Below are 20,990 nucleotides of genomic sequence, written 5' to 3'. Positions count from 1 at the left end.
GTTCTGGACAGCACAATCTGACTTCAGAGTTGCTCCTGTTTTGAGCATGGGTTTGGACATGCCGAGGTCCTTTCCTACTTGCTTTATTCAGAGTTTTAATAAGCCATTTCCTTCCTCCTTATCTTTAGAGGATGAAATTTTTGAATTATATAATGTCTCAGGTGAGTGGTAGTGCTTCTCAAGGTAACCAGTGGTTCAGAAGGGCTAGATAGTACTGAGATTGCTTCCCTTAGTGTCTCTTAATAATGTAAAAATGTTTGTTTTCTCAATCAGGTGTCAAGAGGAAACAATGTAATCAAATGTTTAAATTTCTTCTATACTTCAGCATTTTCTTTGTTAGAAGCACCAGTGTATTTTCTAGGGCACAGGTGTTTAAATTCCTTCAAGCCTTTAAGAAACGTTTGTGTCAAGCACGTGGATTGGATTGGGTGCTTGAAGGAAATTGTTGCCTTATAATATAATAAACATGTACCTAATCAGAGAAGCTGATTATTTCCCATCACAATAAATAGAAAACATGTGATCAGTGACATCAGCATCTATTTTTTTCTTAGTGTTTTGCAAAAGTAACAGCTATGAGCTTGTAATAGTGATATGTAATCTCTAGCACGCAGTGGTTAAATATTAATATACACTGGTTGTGTTTAAAGATCAAGAATGGTTTTTTAGGTAATGAAATGTTAACTTTCAACCTCCATCTAATTTTGTAAGGTGACCTGTAGAAAAGAAAGTGTGTTGTTATCAGAATGGTCATGTGTTGCATGAACCTTAGTAAGAATTCTATGCAATTATTAGAATATTGAGAAATTGACACTCAAGTTTTCTGTCAAGGTCTGATTTAATCAGTTAAAAACATAACTTGACAGGCTGCTTGACAGGGATCACATAAAGAATTCCCAAAGACTTAGGGTCTGTGTAGCTCATCTGTCCCATTTCCTTAATCATGTTGATGGGGTTTTGTTTTGATTTTGAAGCGGTGCTGTAAAGCTGACAAGGCCACTTTGTTCAGAGCTGTGGCAGTCCAGGATTTATTTCTGTGATACTGAGAAAGTCGGTAGGGTCACGTAGTTGCAGAGCTGCCCCATTTTCCCTGTTGGGACAGTCTCTCCTAGCACTTGCACAGTGGCACAGAGACTTTAGGCCGTATGTGTAATCTTGGTTAATTGTGTTAGATATTTGTTCTCCATGTTTAATGTTTGTCAAAGTCTTGTAAATGAAGTTGTTACAGTGTGAAATTTTATGGCGTCCGAGTTGGAAATGATCCTGCTTATCTTGTTGACTTCCTTCCAAGCTATTACTTGTGGTGGTTCTGCTTTGTAGGCCAGCATGCAGGAGTGGTGAGCAGGTCTTCCTCCTGAGTTTTACTTGACAGTCATTAACTCCAGATGGCAGATATGATTTTACACTCTTGTAAAAGGTGTTTTGTTCAAAAGGAGTTCTGTAACACGTGCAGCAGGATTGAAGTTTTTGAAAATTTCAATTTATCTGTTTATCTCGGGAGCACCAATTATTAGTGTTACAAGGGTGGAGAACCCTGACTGATGAGGCATACAATGAAGAAGGGCTGATACAATGTACACTACAGATGGTATGACAAAAATGTCATATTTTTTCTGGATAGCAGTGACTGATCGTCTGTAGACATTCCTGACACTGCCTGACAGAAAGGGGTATTTTATCTGAAAACAGTGCAGTTACAGATGAGAGACCTCCTGAAAAACATCACTCACTTTTACTAGCGACATCCATCACTTCCTAATTATGGGTGCCTCCAGGTGGAGAAACAAGTTCTTTCCATTGCTCCTCCAGAGCTTTTCTTGTCCTTCCAGCAGTAGCATAGGGTTAAAGTTGGCCTTTTATCCAGGGGCAGAGGGACCTGTGGATTAAATTAATGTATATTGATGTCTGTATGTGTTAGATGGGTATCCCACTGTTAAAGGAATGGCGCTGGCCAGTAACTATGGAGAATGAATAATTCTTTGTAGCTTAACCCACCTGCTTTGAAGCACAGAAGATCTGTTAAACTTACTTGTTTGGAAGTCAGGGCTTTTTACTGTCTTCCAAAAGCTGAGTCAGATCAGAGCAAATCATGTGTCCAGTGAAGAGAAAAATCCCTGATCCCTGCTGAGAAACAGGAGAGAGTCTCTGAATTTCAGTTTTCTAACATGTGCTAATTTTGGCAGCAAAAGCAAGGCTTCCCTTAAGGGTCCAGGAGCTCTCACCCCTCTGGATGTCCCTGGAGCTGCCCTGGCCATGTCACCTTCTTCCCCAGTCCCTGCTGGCTGCAGGTTCCTGCTGCCCCCAGGCATGGGGTAGGGAAGGGTCTTCTTGCATCTTCTGGCCTGGCAGACAGCACTTGGCATTACTGCCTTTTGGTCCATGGCCAGGAGGGAGCCTAAAGTGGGATTTTTTCCAAAATGCTGAATCACCCTGACCTTTTCCCACTGAATTTGTTGGTCTTGGTACCGTACTGTAGAATTTCTCAGAAATTCATATACTTTTTTTTTTCAAAGCCATGTGCATTTTCAGTGCAGTCCCTAGCATTGCCTGGAGATCTGGTGTTGATTCCAAACCCTCTACTGCTTCCTGGCATCAGAGCAGACACTGGCATCTGTATCCATTATACAATGGCCTAATTGATTGGAAGTCATTGTCTCTGCAGGAGCCCTTTCTGTGGCTGGGTGTCTTGCACTCCAGTGTGCTTCAGCTCAACTTCTGTGCAGGGCTTGGATTTTCAGCTCAGCTCTTAAGAAATTTACTCTCCTTTGCCATACTACGTAATTCTCTTCTTGTAGTCTTAGAGCAAGAGCAAGCAAGATTTACTTTCTCTATGTGATTCTGTTTACATATGGATAAAAATAACAGTTGGTTGAAGTAGTGTTTGTTTTTATGTATAGACGAGCCTTTGCTCCACCCATGAGATTGCCTCTGCTTACATTTCTTTGTATTTACTTTGTGTGGCCCGTGGATCAGGCAGGTGTGCGGATGCTGAGAATACCATAGCAGTATGGTCAGCATAGGTGCCTGTTGTGCATGGTGTGGCCAGGGAATAAATGAGCATTTTCAAAATTGTTAGTTAATTCCAGTGACTCTGCAGATGGCAAAGTATTTACAGTTGCTGGGGTAATCTCTGCTGCCCTGCTCTGCCTTTTCTCTTTGAAGAGTGGCTGCTTGCAGCCCTTCCCTGGCTGCTGGTAATAGCAGTAATTAAAGCACACCTGGTAATGAACACAGACGTGCTGTACCTTCTGCTGCTGAGGACACTAGATGTCCTGAGGTTGGGAGTGCCCATTGCTGCTTAATATGAGCCCTCAATTTAAATACAGGCTCAAGGTTAAAACCACAGTCCACAGATAAGGTGGGAGTGGACAGCTCCATTCCCTGAGTACATCCCTGGCTTCCTGCTGAGAATTGTAAGTAGGACAGATACTGTCCTGTTGAACTCAGCTGGTATTCTTTTGTCCTTAATTCTACAGTGCTACAGCAGGAACTTTTTGCAGGAAGACCTAAAGCTATGTCTGTTCGTTCAGATATAAAGAGGGAATGCAAATGAGATGAAAGTAATTTAAACCAAAAGTGTAGGCTTGGTGATGGTGTGGTCCCCAGACTTGGCAAACACCTGAGGTGCTGATTGTGGATGAGCATTGCCCATGGGTTGTACCTTCAGAGCTCTGGATATCTTACATATTGAATAAGAACCCTGAATGTTACTGAAGTTCCAGAGAAAGAAGTGAATTGCTCTGATGGCTAAGTTTACCTTTTCCTGAAAGCATGCTTCAGAGTTTAATTTACTTTAAGGAAAGGGGGATGAGGGAAACAACAAGAACAAAACCCACCCCAAAACCCAAAATACCCCAAGCCCACTTTTTTGAAGTTTCAAAAGACTGAAATGGATGGTTATCTATTAACTCTCCAAAGACTAATTTGTGGGGGAGATGGTTCCAGAGCAGAGCCTTTTGCAAGGAAGGTGTGGGAGAGCCCATCTGTCAATATTGTTCTTACTGCTTTTCCAATGCTTTTACAAATTGATAGTCTGGGAATTGTCTCTGCTGCAGGTAAAGCCAGTTTCAAGCCCGTGCGTGCTGATATTTTATTGAAGTGAGACATGAATGCTCTGGGGGAAAATGGCATTGTGAGATAAAGGGCTCTGATACATCTATATAGCTTGGATGTCATCTTACAAAAAAGAGATAAAGCAGATGTTAATTGTAAAACTGTACTTTATGTACACTCTTTTCTTAGTAAAGTTATTTAATTCAGCATGTATGAACACATATGAGGTCTCTGTGTATCCATCCTAAAAATGCATCCTTGAAACTGTTCTGTGGTTATGTAAATACATAGTGTTAATAGAAGAGAGTAGATTTAATAGTCTCTGATTAGAGAGAATATTTTTTCCAAGATTAGGAGTCTGAAATAACAGTCAATTTTATCATTTGTTTTGAAGGAGAGCATTGCAGGTACGCATTTTCTTCAAGCTTTATATAAGCAGTCTGACTGGAATAGCAGTTTTAATCTGTTTTAATGATGTTTTTCCAATATGAAAGGCACCAAGAGATGCCGAAGTCTAAAGGTCTCCTGGTAATGGTTGAAGTGATGGGCGTTGTTTACAGAACATAGTGACTGGATAGCAGCCTCTTGCTAAGAGCATATGTGTGACCTTTGTTCTTGGTTTAAAGTATAATTAAGAAATACATGTCTATGTGTATTTAAAAACAATAAAACCATCCCGTTTGCTGACTGTAAGGTATTTAGGGTTGGCAGATACAGAAGCATTCCAGTGAGTGCTGGTGTTAACTGTTGTGTTATTGCTGATGTTGAGATGCCTTTCTCCAGTGCAGTGAAAATGAGGTCAAATCAAATCTTTATTAAGTGTTACTCATAGGAGTGAGGTAATTGCCTGTTGTCTTATCTGTATAGGAAAAACTCTCATATTTTTTAGGTCATCACAAAGTGAAAACTGAGAAACCCCAGCCTAACCTGCCTTTTGCCTACACTGCATGCCACGACTCTTGCAGATTTATTAAGGAGATACTTAGTAGGGTTTGCTTCTTTGTCTTGCTCTGCTCGTTAAGGCTGTGTGCTTTCATCATGTAGAAACCTCAGAGAGGCAAAGTTCTGGACTGTTCACTTCTGAAATCCTTGAAGATTGGCTTTAATTCTTCGTATTGTTCCTCAGTGCCTGAAATTTCTGTGGCAGTCAGGCTTAACACTGGTCACTTTGTTGACAAACCATCTTTCTTAGTCTGTTGTTTTGAGTTTTTACGGGAGGAACTTTTTGCTGCTCCAGCGTTTGATGCTGTGTGTCTACAGCCCCCTTCTTATGTGGGAAACAGAGGAAATCTATGATGCATGGCAGGTTTGAAAGGAGCAGCTGGGAGTTGCTTGGAGGTTTTGGAAGTGCAGACCTTATGTGCTAGATGCATTTCACAAAGCTGTGCTGTCAGCCTGAGGTCCATAGGAAGGCAGTGCTTTCACTGCACCCAGGGCAGTGATGAAAATGGCCAGCAGGGCACTGGGGCTGGCAGGGCCTTGCTGCTCCTGGACCTCCCTGCCCAGCCCTGGTCTTGTCTTTCTGCATGCCCAGTTTGCTGCTGACCTCTGCCTGGGGGGACGCTTTGCCCTCGCAGTGCTATCTCCCTTCATCCCTCCTTACTCCCTAACAGCAGCAGCAGAGCCTATAGATGGGTTTGTTGGAGAAGGGTGTTTGCTGCTGCTCAGGTACTGGGGTGGTTCAGGTGTGCTGGTGCTTTGGCAGGTTGGGCACACAGGAAAAGTGTTGGTGAGACACTCCCCATCTTCAGCCCTGGGCTTGCCAGCTCTGCAGCAGCTGAGCCATAGTGACTGGGGGTCTAGCTGGACAGGGTTCTCTGTCACATTGAATTAACTTAAGTATTTTCAGTAATGTGTTTATGTGCATAAATATATTTTTTTCTAACAGCTGCAGTTCTTGAACCACAAACTGCAAACGGAGTAATGTAACACCTTTAAAACAGAGGAGGCAAGCAAAGGAAATTCCTTAATTTAGCCTCTTTTAGATGGATTGTGAAACTTGATAAACAGCTGCCTTAGCATATGGGAGGAAAAGGGCATCACTAAGAAGGGGGAAAGGACTTGAAAACAAATATCCCATCTCATTCCTCTTACAGCAGAATATCAGCTGGAAAGAAACCTAAGCTCTCTATAAGAGGTAAAGCAATAACATTATGAGAAGTGGATATTTTTCTCCCTGCATACAGCCGCAGTTTGCTGGCAACATGAGAAAAGGCTGCTGGTGTGTAAATGTGGTAAATGTAAATGTTCCTTCCTGGTGGTGAAGGAACTCCAGATCTGCTGTCAATAGTGTGCACTAACCATGGTGCAGACCTCCTTTTCTAAGGGTTGGTAATAAATAGAAAATTGACAACTTCCAGCGAATTTATTAAAAAGGAAATACTTTTTTAAACTTCTTTTTTGGCCCACTTGGAAGAAAATCTAGCCAGGGATCTTTCTCATCTCTCTTGTTGTGATTCAGGATTAACGCGCAGACCCTTTAAAGGCTATTAGTACAAGGAACAGAAGTTAAAAGAAAACAAAGTCTTGTTTTCAGTTGCTTTCTCAGTTATTCATTTTGGATTCAGAGCATGAACGACTTGTAGTTCATCGAGGGTCTGAGTCACAGGATCAAGGCTACAATGGAGGTATTGTGATCACCTTTCTCTATCCACCACCCTGTGCAGCTGAGTTGAAATCCTGCTTTTTGGCATCCAAGCTGTTGCTTTGGTGACCAATTATCACTCCAGAAGTATACATTGTGGTCTCACTCAATAGCTGAAAGAACATAAGGAAGAAGATAAATGTGTTCAAACACAGCTCTGTTTCGCAAGCCTTCAAGGTGATTCAGAATAGAGCTGTTGGCATGTTTGATTTAACGTGGTGTATCAGTGCAGTGTTAGGAATTCAAATGTCAGTGTTACAAATCCAGAAAACATAATTAAAGGTGATTTAACACTCAGAATGCTGTGCCCTTTACATACACATTATAATTACCTCTAATTTTTGTTAGCGTAGAATTCTCTGTTTCTTTAAGCAGCACTGTTTCTCTGCAATTATTTAATTTTAGAAATCATTATGTGTAAATCACTCAAACCTTTGTTTTCTAGAAACCTAAGATGCAGTCTGTAATTTTGGTTTAGTTGGGTGCATCTTGTGCTCCTTTATCTTACTGATGGTCGTCAAAGTCTTCGTGTGAATCCAACAGGGTTGTAGAAAGTATTTTTGGAATCAAGAGGGAGTTTTATGACAGTGACATGGCAGGGGTAAAAGAGTGAGAAAAATGGTAAGTTCCATAAACACTTGAATATAGTAGCTCCTTCACAGGTAAAGGAGGAAAAAAAATCAAATTCGTGTATAAATACAAGAAAAATGTGTCATTTTAGGGAAAAGAGTCACATGTAATGGTTAGGCAGAATTTTCTTTCTTTGAACATTTTCAGCAATGGTGTTTGCAGGATTCCTTCATTGCTTCCTGGGATGTTTAATCTCCTTTTCTGTGTGTGGTTGGTGAAGTCCCTGGGTTGGAGATGTCTTTGTGTTCAGACCCCCCTGTCCATGTTGCTTGCACTTGCAAGTGACAACTGTAGTGATTCAGTGACTGCGTCCTCTGTAACATGCTGACCTAATGCTGTGCCTGGGCTTGTGAGTGTGCCTGCTGTCCGTGCTGGGGAGGCGCTTTGTTTGTCCTTCCCAAAGACTGGTGTTTATATTCCCTTGATAAAAGAAGAAGCATTCCAAACATGCATTCGAAATGAAAACGCTTGCAGATCTGGCAGGTGGAACAGTATCACCAATAGCAGCAGATACTTAAGTAGCCTATTTTCATAATCCCACCGGTAGTTGTAAGAGCATTTTCTCCTACTGGGAGAACAGCTATCCTTCTGTTGAGCTTCTTGTCAGCTATCTCTGTATTTATGACCTTAATGGAGTTTCTAGCAATCATACCAAGATATAGTAGGCTCTATGTATATCCATAATTCAGTATTTTATTTTACACTTAGTAGCAACTCATGTTGGTGTAGATGAGATACTTGGGTTGCATCTGTACTGGTGGTAACACAGACCTTTCCCATGTCGTCATAAATGTTCCTTCCTTGGTGGTGGATCTAAATTTAGACTAGCTTTGTAGTTGCATTTTGTTCTTCTAAATGAGGTGATTCTCTTGGGCTAGATGACATCTGCTACTGAAGTGGTAGCTAGGGCAGAATTAGTAAATCAGCCTTTTCAAAGCGTTTTCCCAAAATCTGCGGTGTGGAAGAGTATAGATTGACAAACGGGTAACTTCTCACTGGGGTTTATGGAAATTATTAAGTCAATTACGGAGTGCAAGAAAGCTGTACAGTGCAGCTCATTTTCTTTTCCTTGTTTGGTTTTTAAATACATTGCAACAGTTTTGAGCTGGGAATGGCATTTTAAGAGATGCTTTGGTGCCACTGTGAGTGCAAACCACACAGCGCTGAAGAACCAGATTGTGCAGAGGATTTCAGAAGCTGATAATAGAAGACTGTGCTCATTGGTGGTAGAGGAGTAACAGCTATGTTGCAAGTCAGATTACAATCTCATTATTTCAAAACAAAAGCTACCTGGGATACATACTCTTGTTTTGATCAATAAGCCAATCTTGTGAAATATCAGAGTTTTGAGTTTTGCCAGGAAGAATTAAGACTTTAAAATAATGCATCTGTTGCTGAAATCTGAGCCTCTGATCTCTCTATTTAGTCATTTGGTAGAGTGGTAGAGAAAAATAAAATACTCTCCAGGTTATTTAGTTTAAAAAAATACTTTTTTTTTTTTTTTGCATGTTGACCAGCAATTTGTAGGCTGAGAATGGGATAGGAACCCTAATTATCGTGACTTAACATACTATTAAAGCTTCATAAAAATTAGCATTTTGGTAGGGTGCAACCTTGTTGCCTTGAACACTTCTTTAGAAAGCAACATCTAAGGATCAGATGTGAATCATATACTACATCAGGTTGTTCTTGTCAGAGTTTTCTGATTAACAGTTTACTCTGAGCCACTTCCCAGAACAAATGGGAAAATATTTTAAGAATTTTGAGAATATGTTCTCTCCATGGGTTGTTATCCATGGTTTTCTCCAGTTGTTAGGGAGCTACAGGTCTTGTCTTGCCTCTGCACTGCCATCAGTTGTGATTCCCGGGTCAAAGGACAGGGCACAGACACAGCCTTTAGTCTGGCTGAGAAAGGAGACAAATCCTCAAAAGTAACTTTTCAAAGAGGGGCTATTCTCATTAATAGATCTTTATCACATGTGCTGCTTGAAGGAACTTGGTCCAGGTGAGCTGTAAATTCTGAACAGTGTGGTCTCTAAGTTTCTCATAAAAGGTAAGGAAGCATGTGGCAGTGACTCTGATCTGAAAGTGATTTGCTGAAACACAACACTTAGCAGAAGATTCTCCCTCTGGAAAGCTGGCAAAGGCTTTAACCTCCTGGCAGTGTTGATAATGAGGGAAGAGCATTGTTCTGGCTGTGGAAGAGTGCTGGGGTTTTCCTTAAAGGTTGTTTCCTGCAGAGGGACGTGGGTTTTTAAATTATTTTTTTCTGATGTTATTAAAATGTAACTATAGACCCTAGGTGGGAGATTGTTTTGCAAAGGAAAATCAATCAAAACACTGCCTTGAAATTTGTTTTAGAGGTTTTACAGTATGCAATAATTGGGCTGCTGTGGTAGATAGAACCTTTCTTGCAGAGATGATCTGGACTTCACCTGCCCATCTCCTCCTGCTTACTCTAAACCTGTTTTGTCACTAGCAGCAGGGTAATAAATCAGAAGTCTGCTTCAGGTCAAAGAGAATTGTGTTCTTTTTCTGCCTCTTAGTTATTTTTAACTTGGACTGGTTCCCCGATTCAATCCACAGCACAAAACTATTGATGTGTCTGGGGAGGTGACTGGACTTGGGCACTGTCACTGCTTTAGCCCTCAGTGTTGCTGAAAGATGTGCTTAGCAAATTATTGCCTCAATTAGAAGAGGTAAATATGCTGTTACACTAGAGACTGTTGTGAAAACTTGGGGACTGTGTGCCCTGGTAGCAGTGAGCTCTGTTGATGTCCAATAGTCCTGCTTCTCTTATAACAACCTGTTATGGGTTTTTAAAGCATTGAAGTAGAAGTGAAACTATGTGAAAGTACATGGTTGCACTCCCAAAGGTTTCAATGCTAGTACTGACCTATTTTACTGAGGAGTTTTGGCACCATGAAGTCAAGCCTCAAAAAAAAAAATTCTCTTTTTCTTTTCCCCCTCTCCTTTGTAGATATTGGGCAGTTGGCTTTCAGTGATTTGCCAGGGATACTATCACTTAAAGCTTTTTTTGGATGAACTCTAGATTTTGTTCAAAGTATTTGAAGTATAAAGATGTAACCTCAAAACAGATTGATATACTGGCTCTGCAGCGAAGGCTTGTGATTGATACAATTTTCAACTTGAAGAGGTCTTGCAGGTACTTTTTCCAGAAAGTGCATGCACTGGTGGCTGCATTTGCATCTTGCTGTCAGTATTATCCAAGGAGTCAACTGGTCATTACAGGAATAGTTCCTTAGTGTGTTGAGATGGGCAGTGAAGAGTCTTGTGTTGTCCATTAAATCTCTTGGAGGACATCAACTTCTGGATGACTGGAAAATAATGGGAGGTAGTTAGATTTTTAAACTTTAATCTTAAGGAATAATTTTCATTTCATTATTGAAATTGGAGTGATGAATAATGCTGAAATCCTATTTGTCCTTATTAACTGGAAGCTGGCTGATTGTGCCCTCTCTTGAAGAAGAAGTAGGGACATGCTTTTTTAACTTTGAGAGCAGATCTATGCTGAATCTCAAATTACTAGACTCATACATGTGTAAAGCACCTGGCTATAGTAATAGCAATCATTTTATTCTGCCAATTTCCTAGCAAAAATAAAAAAAAACTAAATCTCACTGCTATATTTTTATTAAAAGTTTCAAGAAAGAGATGATATCTTACCTTTATCAGCTCCCTACTCCCTCATCACAGTCATGCTGTGCTTGATGCTCCTGATGATGAGATTTATCATTAAATGGTTATTTTTAAGTTGTTTATATGAGAAATAGCATGCTGTACTCTGTAATATTACTTTGCTTTTTACCTCCCATCCAAAGATCTGAACTTGGCATTGCAAAGTACTGGTCCTAACTCTTGTTTACAGGTAGCAGAGCTCTGAAACACAGAAGTGGAGCAATCATCTTCAGTATTAAGGAATGTCTTAAAAGAACAACAACTAATTTTTTAAATTTTTTTTAATCTTGTCTTGTTTGGGATTGTAGTGTTGAGGCAGTGCCTGGCACAAAGGCACGATGCTTTACTTGGGTGAAATCTATGGAGTAAATGTATCACCTCCAGTGCCTGTTTTCTCTTCTTCATGCTATTGTTCCAACCCCCTGAGAAAATGATTAAGCATTAGTGTCTGCAGGTCATGAGTAGAATTACTGCTGCTTTTCCTTCATTTTCCCCTTTATTAGATGCAGGAGGAGCCTGTTAGATATTTTAAGGCTGCATTGTTATATGCCCTACAGTCACATCAGCCAAGAGCTTGTAGGGGCATCAGTTTGAAGTTCTGTACATGGTGTGGGAGCAGTGATGTGCTTTGGGGGGGTTAAAGGGGGATGAGGCCATCGCTCCCTGCCCTTGGTCTGGGGCTCTGTCCCGCTCTCAGCGCCAGCACAGCACAGCCAGTGGAGGTGGGCTCTGCTGCACCTTGGCTTGTGAGGGACAGGGGGCTGCAGTTTCTTTGGTTCACTTAGACACTGCACTCTAATGGCCAGGCAGTGCTGATGCTGTTGAACCAGCAGATTTTGGGGTAAGATGAAGGTACGCAATTTTTTTTTTTGCTTGCACACAAGAGGCTGAAGCGGTTTCGTGTGAGACATGTAGGAGGATGGGTGAGAATCAACATTTGCCAAGTAGAAAGGGATAAAATCTGGTAGAGTAACAGAAACTTTCTGTGAAGCTAAGAGAAAGGCAATAAATAAAAAATGAAACCCCTGAAACCTGAAGAGATTTGCAGGAGAGGAGAGAAGGGGAGCCACAGCATCTTTTTATGTCTGAAGTCAGTTCACGCAGATCAAGAGGTGTGCTTCTAGAGGCCACATGAGTGTCTCTGAATAATGTGTCTCTGAATATTTTGATGATTAGATTGCTCTTTTGTGTGTGAATGTGTGCATATTACAATAATTTTCCAAAAGTACTTGGTCACTGAGGCATTCAAGCTGTGCATCAGTTTGGCAGTACGTGCTTTGCTGAGTCAGTGGACAAGCACTGTACTGACATTTGAAATTTTATTTTTCCTTCTCTCTGAACTTTGGGTTTAAAAACAAGCTCAAAACAAAACTGGCTATGAGACCCAAGCAGTGTAAAGGTGTCTGCAAAGTGTTACATAAACAGTCTTTGCTTGTAGCTTAGTTGGTTCATTTTTTGGTGCATGTCAGAGTATCTTTATTCTTGTGAGGCTGTGTGACATCATCCACTTAGCAGGGAGGTGTAAGACAGCAGAATAGTGTATGAGGTTGTTTGCAGCTGTCCAAGGGGTAAGAGCATTTTGCTGGAGAGAAAGCAAAACAAAACCAGCTTTAAGGGCGGTTGGATTATTTTGTGCTTCGTTGGAGAAAGTGTTAAAAGTCTAAATTACACTTTTCTTGATGATTTTTTGGGCAAGGCTGTTGCTTTGAAATGTGTGTGTGTCAGTGGAGTATTTATAAGAGAGTGGCTGCAGGAGCTCAGAGGTCTGTTTAATTCTTTTCTTCCATTAGCCCATGAAGCAAAACGAGTGGGAGGTCTGTGAAGCCAGATCAGTGTTGATAAGGGAAAACACAGCTCCCAATGCAAGGATTTAAAAACTCTCTTTAATACTGCATGAAAAGCAGAGCAAGAAGGTGTGACTGGGTGCGAGAGCCAGCAGTACTCGGGCTGGAACCAAGGCACATCTCTCAGGGTCCTGTGACAGGGCAGATTCAGAGTAGTGCGTCCCTTCCATGTCGTGATGTCTGTACTAGGCGTCTATCCGGATTCCTCCCACACCGAGTCCAGATTTGCTCAAGTCAAACAGGATTTGGGTTCAGGATAGTGGTAGTTGCATGAAATGTCATGTGCCCAAGGTTGTGAGAGGCTGGGCTAATAATCCAGACTAGTCTTCTGATTTGGGGCACTGTGTATCTCAACTGGAGGGCTGTGCAACAAGCACTGCTGTTTTTGGCCATGTGGATCACGGCAGCACTGCCCTGTCCTTTCCCATTATAAAACAGGCAACTCAAGAACCCAAGCGTTTCCTCTGTGTGGACCTGAAATGGAGTGATTAGAACGTGGATGCTTCTGGCCTTGGTGAGTTTTTAGGAGAATGGTGTGATTTTTCTGAAGAGGGAGCCAAATGGTTCAGGGAAGATCTGACTGGTGTGTGACTCTGTGCGTGGTTTGTTTCCCTCTCCAAGGTATCTTTGTTTCTGTTTAGTATTCTGTCTGCTGTGCTGAGACCTGGGTCTTGTTTAATCAGTTTGGTTCTGATTGCTTCCTTGTATCCATGGGTCTCATCTTGAATTCAGTGTTTTGCATTACAAATCTGCTCTCCAGAGATGGACAGGATATATAGCTCCATCTGCCACATCCAGTTTTAGCCCTTTTTCATGGGGCCCTGTTAACAGGCGACATGCACAGTCCAACAAGAATCCAGCTAATTGTTGGTGCGTAATTAGGAAGATGAGTGCTGAGTGGACACTCTTCTGCAAAATGGAGGAACTGCTGCAAAGATGGGGAGTATTGGCAGGACCTCCTGGTGCAGCCCCCATGCTCACTCCGTTCCAGAGCCAGCCTTGGAATTGAAGGGTGGGATGAGGCAGGAGCCGCATTATTCTCCTCGCATGCCAGCTTCTAAATGCCAGAGGAGACACAGGGAAGTAGATGTATCATTTGTTCTCTTTTGTTTTGTGACATTTGGATGACAGTGTTCTTGAAATGGTCATTTATGCTGTTACTGTTGTGAGAAAGAGGTTAGTCTAAAATCAGTATGTGGAAGTGCTAAAAATACAGTGTTTATGCACTATCAGTGGATAGATGACTATTTTGATTTCATATCTCATTGTTCTGCTAGAGCAAAACCTCTTCTTGCTACAGGATTATAAGAGAGAAATGGTATACTTTTAGGCTTTTCTTAAGGTAGAAAAACTAGAATTCAAATGGTTTGCAGCCTTTCTTTCCAAAGTGGTGATATAAATTGTTGCACTTAACACTTAAGGTTTAGTGTAATTTTAAGATTAAAATTAGTCCAGAAAATGGTTGCAGGGTGATTTTGTTTTTATAGATGCCTGGTAACTGAAGTAACCATCTATGTTTTCAAGATAGCAGTATTTGCTCTTTAGAGTTTCTTAGTGGATTTTGTTTGTTTATTTTTCTGGTTTTTAAAATCTGTTATCACTAAATAGTGTCAGGGAGGCAGTGTGTTATCACTTTATAGTTGGGGAGTGCAAGGTGCAGAAATGAAGGCACTTGACAAGGCTGTGAGAATCCTTGCACTTGAAAGCAGGGTTGTAGCTCTGCATCTGCCCGGCTTCTGCTAAAACAGCCACTCTGTTCCACTGTATCAGATAGAAAAGCGAAGCACAACAGGGGTTTTGGAGACTTTCAAAAGAAAATTACAATGCATTCACCATAAAATACATGCAATGTCATTTTTATAGAAATATGTGTATACAGATGTAAAATACACACAAATGATGTGTTAATATGTGTGCACATCTTGTTTAAAAGTTCTTAGGAAAGAAACTCTTAGTATATCTCTATTGCAGTCGAGTAGAAGAAATGAGATCTGCTGGTTAAGTAAAGTCTGGGGAGTCACAGCAGCTGGGGCTCCAATCTCAGTGCAGAGGAAGCCTAACAAGATCTCATGCGCTTGGCTCATCCCTGCTCTTAGAGAACCTTTTTTGAGATTTTGTAGCCTTGTGCTGCTGTCTCCGAGCATGGACAAAATCTGGTCATCCAGTTTAGGAAGGCCCCAGGGAAGAAGCTTGTGAATTGTATTTTGAATGTAGTGAGTGGGTTTGTATGCTTTACTTTAGGTATGTATATTCCTTTGTATATTTGATGACTTGGACAGTTGAAGCTAAAAGCTTCCCTTGAAACAATATATTGAGAGATTAAAGTTTTGAACAAGGGCTCTGGCAGGTAGTTCTGAAACACAAGTGTAGTTTAAAGCTGTTCTAAAACAACTGTAATGACAGTACTATCATATATTGCTGTCAGAGAAAAACACAATTTCTTCCTCTGTGGGGAGAGGGAAATAGCTTGTTAACAGCTACAAACTTACCTCCTGAGATTTACCTCTTCAGATGAAGTGTTATGGAAAAGTGTGAGGCTTTCTTATCAAGTAGATACTGTTAGATGTATTTGTTACTTGCTTTGCTGCCAGGGTTAATGAGGTGACTGGAGGCCAAGTAAATGTAATGTATTCATGGATAGTGGTATTAAGAATGAAGCCTGAAAAGGCTGTCTGGCAGCCAGTCTGGGGTCCCCCTTTTCTCACCATTCCACTTGGAGATAAGCTGTGAAGAAGAGCATCTGTGAGAAACGGGAGGTGAGGCAAAAATATTTAAAGTTGTAGCTTACTATTTAATTTCCAAACGACACTAGGAGTGCTGGTGCCTGTTTGGTAGTTTATTAGGGAGTGTACTGTAAAGTTGTTTCAGCATAGGCAGCTGTGGTCTGTCAGAGTTGCACTTACCACTCACTTCCCACAGCTCATGGAAGCTGATGTCTAACTTGACCCAATATTTCTGCTGATCTTGAGCTGTGCATAACACTTTGCAGCAGAAATATAAATTTGTCATAAAATTAGATATGAGGTTTTACATAGCAGCCTGGTGCAAAACATAGGTGGGGGTGAATTTTATTAATATTTATATCTATAAAAGTTAATTTTAGAGATTGTAAAGGGTGAGAACACCACTCTACTGGATTTATGGTGTTTCATGAAAAAGATGCCTGCATCTCCAGTTTTAGAAAGAATGATGTTAGAGTGTGGCTTTTAAATTATTACTTAGGCTTTTTTGCCATCCTAGTCGTTTATGGGGTGATGCTTTTTGTTTTTAATATATATTTTTGTTTTGATTCATTCTAGTTTCACAGCTACGGCCTTATGTAATTGTTCTGAATAATGCAAATCTGTTTAGGTTACATCAGCAGGGCATTTAATGTCCACACAACTGCTAATCATTCTTCAATTTGTGCAATTAGAATAAAGCCTGGGTTATAAGTGGTAGAAATATGAGCAGGTCTGATGCCGCTATGCTCTTGTCTACTCTTGGTTTCTGTGCTGTGGAGTTGATTCTAGTCTGATCCTGAGCCAGGGTGTATTTACTTCAGCTTAATTAAGCACCAGCCCTCCCAGCGCTTCACCTCCTAGTGCAGTCACTGATCTTGATTCATTGGTTGGTCTGGAAGAAGATAACAACCATGGCATAAAGGATGGGGTGTTTTTTCTTGCTGGTATGTGCTCATCACTGCTAAGTGCTTCCATTGATTACAGCAGCATGAACACAGCTGAAAACAGCACGGTTGGTGGTTTCTAGGAATGCTTGTGCTACCTTTACCAAGCCCTTGCCTTGTTGCTTGAGGACTTTATTTTGAAACAGAAGAGGAAATGTCAGGCAAACATGTGCAAATGCTTGTTGTGATTGCAGTTTGGAGGGGCTACCTGCTGACTCCCAGCTGTACATACTGAGCCATCCCTAGCAGGCAGGCTCTGGTTGCTCTTGGGGTGTTAGTGGAACCAGTCTGAAGGAACAGAGCAGGTACACCCCCAACTGGGGTAGCTGGCTGGGTGAATGGAGGTGTAGACTGTGCTGCACTGGTTGTATGCATGTCATGTCATATTAGCCTGAACTTTTAAATGGCAGGTGAAAAGCTTCAGCTAATGCTCCTTTAATAATTAATTGATGTGAACAGGCACATCTTTGAGCCGTTTTCATTTTATATGGTATGATAGACTTTTGATTAATTGCCCTAGCTTGTAGAGTTGTAACAGATTAGTGTCTTACTTAGGGGAAGGAAAGGCTGTACTTTCCTTGTCATTGACCAAGCACTAATGGATCAGGTAGGCTGAAGTGCTTGCACCCTCACAGGCACACAGCTCCCCTGCCATGCCACATGAAAAATGTCAGTCTCTCTTGAGTGCATCTGTTTACTTTACTATGTGTTTGGACTGGACACACCACCATAGGCACTGCTGGAATAGAAATTAATTCTTGTAAAGGGGCAGTAAGCTAATTTAGGCCCCTTCTTTCTTAATCAACTTGGCTACCTCATGTTGTGCCTAATTGAGATTACAAATTGCATCCTCTCAACTGTCTTGGTATACACTTGAGCATTAGGAAATGCATGAGGAAAGATAGCAAAGGGAGGGGAAATGCAGACATAGGCAGTGATGTATGGCACCTCTGGGGCTAGACCTACTGCTGTCAAATTGCCCATGTTGGCTTCCTGATTAGGCTGGTTGCCTTGATTAGGGGCAGGCCATGCTCTCAACAAGGTCTTAAATGCTGCTGCTGCAAGACCCCTTTGTGCTGTACCTGTTTAATCTAAATAAGAATGGTGTATTTTTATTGAATTTAGTATGAAAATGAATGATACAGTGGCCTCTAGGGCACTCTTCTAGTACAGTTTTGTATATAAAAACGGCTTTTCTCTTCCCCATGTTTTTGTGAATGGACAGAGTAAAGACAGCCCTTTTCAAACTAGTGTTGAACTGGGAGTGTTTGCAGTTTAATCTTGTGACTCCATCCATCTCCAGCTCCCCTAGATACTATTAGTCTGGTATAACTTGGCAGTGCTTGGCAACCTTTCATCTCCAGCACACGTACAGCTCTCCCCAAGATGCAGCCGTTGCTCTGAAAACACAGCAGGGTCAGAAAAAGGCTTAAAAGTGCTTATTAATGGTTCTTTGGTTGTTTTGTAGATGGTGTCCCCCACAGGCAGGGTAAGAGAGCCCAGGAGTGACAGAGGTGCTCTCGGCAGGGTTTGTATCAAGCACCTGACAAGGATTTTCTGGTAACACTGTGCTGGAGCTGGTCTGGTTCAGGCCATTGTTTCTCAGTGTTCTTCAGCTGTGTGAGCTGAGATGAAAGGGTTTGTTATCTGATGCTTTCTCCAGAAGTTAATAAATGTAAAGGACATTTTGCATTCTCTCTGCCCCCTAGATTCAATTGCTGAGTGGGGAATGGTTCAGAAGACTTTGTGTAGTTCAGGATTCAAAGCCACTTGAATAAACTCAGGGTTTAATAAACAAAAGATGGATGAGATGGTTCACTGTTTTTCTCTGCACATTTGCCTAAGGCTTTCAGCTGTCCAGAAAAATGACAAACTACATCAAACAGAGCCAGTTATTGGTAGAAGGGTGCTGGTTTTTTTAATATTTCATTTCAAGAAAGTTGCTGCTAAGGTGTTTTCTATAGCTTCTGATACACTCTATTGGCAAAAAAAAAAGTCAAAAAATCCTGTTTGAAAAACAGATTAAGTCAGTGATGATTATTATGAATTTACAGAATGTCTCTTGATAGAAATCTTTCTGTATGAATGCTAATTGGAAATGTTTTAAAGGTAACATTTAATAATATTTTAGGACTGTCACCTGTAGTCGGATTTTGACCTTTTCATTGCCCCTGTGAGCCTGGGTTATTAATCAGGGAAATTGCGCATGAGACATGAGGAATATCTGAGATAATTTACCAGATTCTGCAGGTCCTTTCTTGTGGACGAAAATACCTAAAACTTGGACTTCTTTAACTCATAGAGGAGTCAAATTACAATAGCTGTACATGGTGTGTGCTTTAACTCCCAGCTTGCTAACAGCTCAGCCATTGCTGGCTGCTCTGAAAGCTTGGGAGGATATGAGTACGTGCTGTTACAAACTTGGAGGGGTTAAGAGGGCTTGTAGTTAATCCAAAATATAAAAATGCTACAGCAGCAGAATTGCTTCAAGCTCTTTTAAAAGTCCTTTCAAGTTAAGATGACATTGCTTTTGGTTTAATATAATGAATTCAGTAAAGCAAGAAGGCACTAGCTGTTCTGCTTGTTCTCACTCTCTGGTGAGGAAAAGGGGGCTTATAGGATTCTCGTTCAGCTAAATAAAGTTTGACTTGCATGTAGTGTGATAAATTCAAGTGGCATGCCTTCAAAGATAAAGAGCCAAGCGTCTGCAGCTTTTGTGCCTCCAGTAATTTGCAAGCAACTTTTTTGGACAGTTGATGGAAAAGGTTTTGGGGATGGTGGTCTTTCCCAGGGTAGCTGGTCTGTTGGAAAAAATAATCAGCTTTGCCTGATTCATGCAAAGGACTGTCAGTAGTTATTTAGTCTTGGTCTTAGCGATGGCTGCTGCCTCTGAGTCGGCTGTGCCTGTAGTTTCACTTGGCCTTCCTGGTGCATCCTCCCTTCAGGCAGTGGTTTGATCAGCTTTCCCTTTCCTGTTTGCACAGCTAAAAAATGAAGTCCTGCTGGCTCCACTTGTAGTGCTGGTGCTGCTGGGCAGCGAAGGCTCTGGAGGAGGCTGCGGGATGGACGCTTGCAGGTTGTGTGATGGAGTTTGCAGGCCCTTGAAAGGGTGCCCTCCTCCCAGCCATGGTACAGAGCCAGGATTGATCTTGTAGCTGAACACCAGACAGGACTTGGGGCACAGTCCTGCTGTGGATCCCTTCCTGGAGAAGGTTGTCAGGACAGGCGTGTGGCAGTGGTTAAAAGTCTGGTGGTCAGTGGTGAACTTCTAAGTGATAGACACTGCAGTATATCCAAAAGCTTTGTCATGCAATCAAAGGGTTTTCCATATATGTTGGCAAAGAAAGGTACAGAGGGATGCTTGCATGTGTAAAGCCCTGACTGTTTATTTCAGCCCTTAGCTTTGCTCAGAAAGGGTCCCATTTACCAGGGGTGGTCATTTCAGTTCAGCTAGCCTTAATTGGTTTTTAATGAACTCTGTCAAGGGAGAGACATACTTTTATTTTGTATTTGTAATAATCCTCTCAGACAACAGATCAGCCTGGCTTCCTTAGGACATACCAGGTCTCAGGCACACTTATCTGGACAAATGCAGGTTCACTTGACTGTCTGAAGCCTGTAAGTCTTGGTGGAAGAGCAAGCCCAGATTACTTTCTCACAGAGATCTACACCACCATGACCCATCTGGTGTGAGGCTTTAGTGCTTCTGTGGCTGGACAGAAGCACACCAGAGTGGTGGGGAATCTGCAGCACCTTAAGCTGACTTCTGCTGGCGTCCTCAGTGTGACCCAGAAGGCTAATCTGTCAGGAATTATGTTGTCTGTCAGCTCGGAGAACAGAATAAGCTTTATTTTGAGCAGCAGTGCTTCATGAGGGATAGCTATTCAAACTCCTTCATGTTTTCTTTTTAAAAGGGTTGTACACAAATTATGTCTCATAAACCACCTGCATATATGAGGCACATTTTCTGTTGCCAGCATCTCCTAGAGTTGGTTTGCTGATCTAGCCCTGACAGTGCCTGGGGTACTTTGTTCTTCTGCTTAAAAAGCTGATCATTGATACTTTTGCAAATGTTTACATGTCGTTAATGTTAGTTAAGAATATCTAATGCATTGCTCCTACAGACAGAGAGGATACCAGCTGCATCAGGCAAGTTCCTGTTCTGTTGCCTCCTCCCCTAGAGTCAGGAATGGTCCCTCTTCTTTGTGGAAGAAGTTTGAGATTCACTTTCTTTAGAAGACACAGGAAAAATGGTAAAGGAAAAACCAAAGGACAGACGCATGAGTCTGTCTCAAAGCCCTTTCCAGAAACCTTGTCCAACCTCTGAAAAGAGAAAATTACCTTGTACATTGCATATAATTTAGGCTGAGGTTTTTCCCTCACATTTCAACTCTCAAAGAACATTTTTTTTTTAAAGGATGAAGTACAAAAATAAAATTTAAACCCAATCTGT

At 41.5% G+C, this 20,990-nt stretch overlaps 1 protein-coding gene across 11 annotated transcripts in view; it reads left to right on the top strand.

Annotated features, from left to right (window-relative positions):
• Positions 1 to 20,990, top strand: part of PTPRF (protein tyrosine phosphatase receptor type F) — a 375,416-nt gene that overhangs the window by 96,721 nt on the left and 257,705 nt on the right. For 2 of the 11 annotated variants that reach the window (XM_030952950.1, XM_030952949.1), the window contains exon 3: positions 13,309 to 13,384. The exons of the other annotated variants lie outside the window; for them this stretch is intronic. The gene's annotated coding sequence lies outside the window, so the exon portion shown is untranslated. The remainder of the gene's footprint in view (positions 1 to 13,308; positions 13,385 to 20,990) is intronic. 11 annotated transcript variants of the gene reach the window in all.

This window comes from Camarhynchus parvulus, chromosome 8, assembly GCF_901933205.1.
Source record: "Camarhynchus parvulus chromosome 8, STF_HiC, whole genome shotgun sequence".
NCBI lineage: Eukaryota > Metazoa > Chordata > Aves > Passeriformes > Thraupidae > Camarhynchus > Camarhynchus parvulus.
The sequence above is the reverse complement of the archived record's forward strand: the minus strand, read 5'-3'. Positions and strand labels throughout refer to the sequence as shown.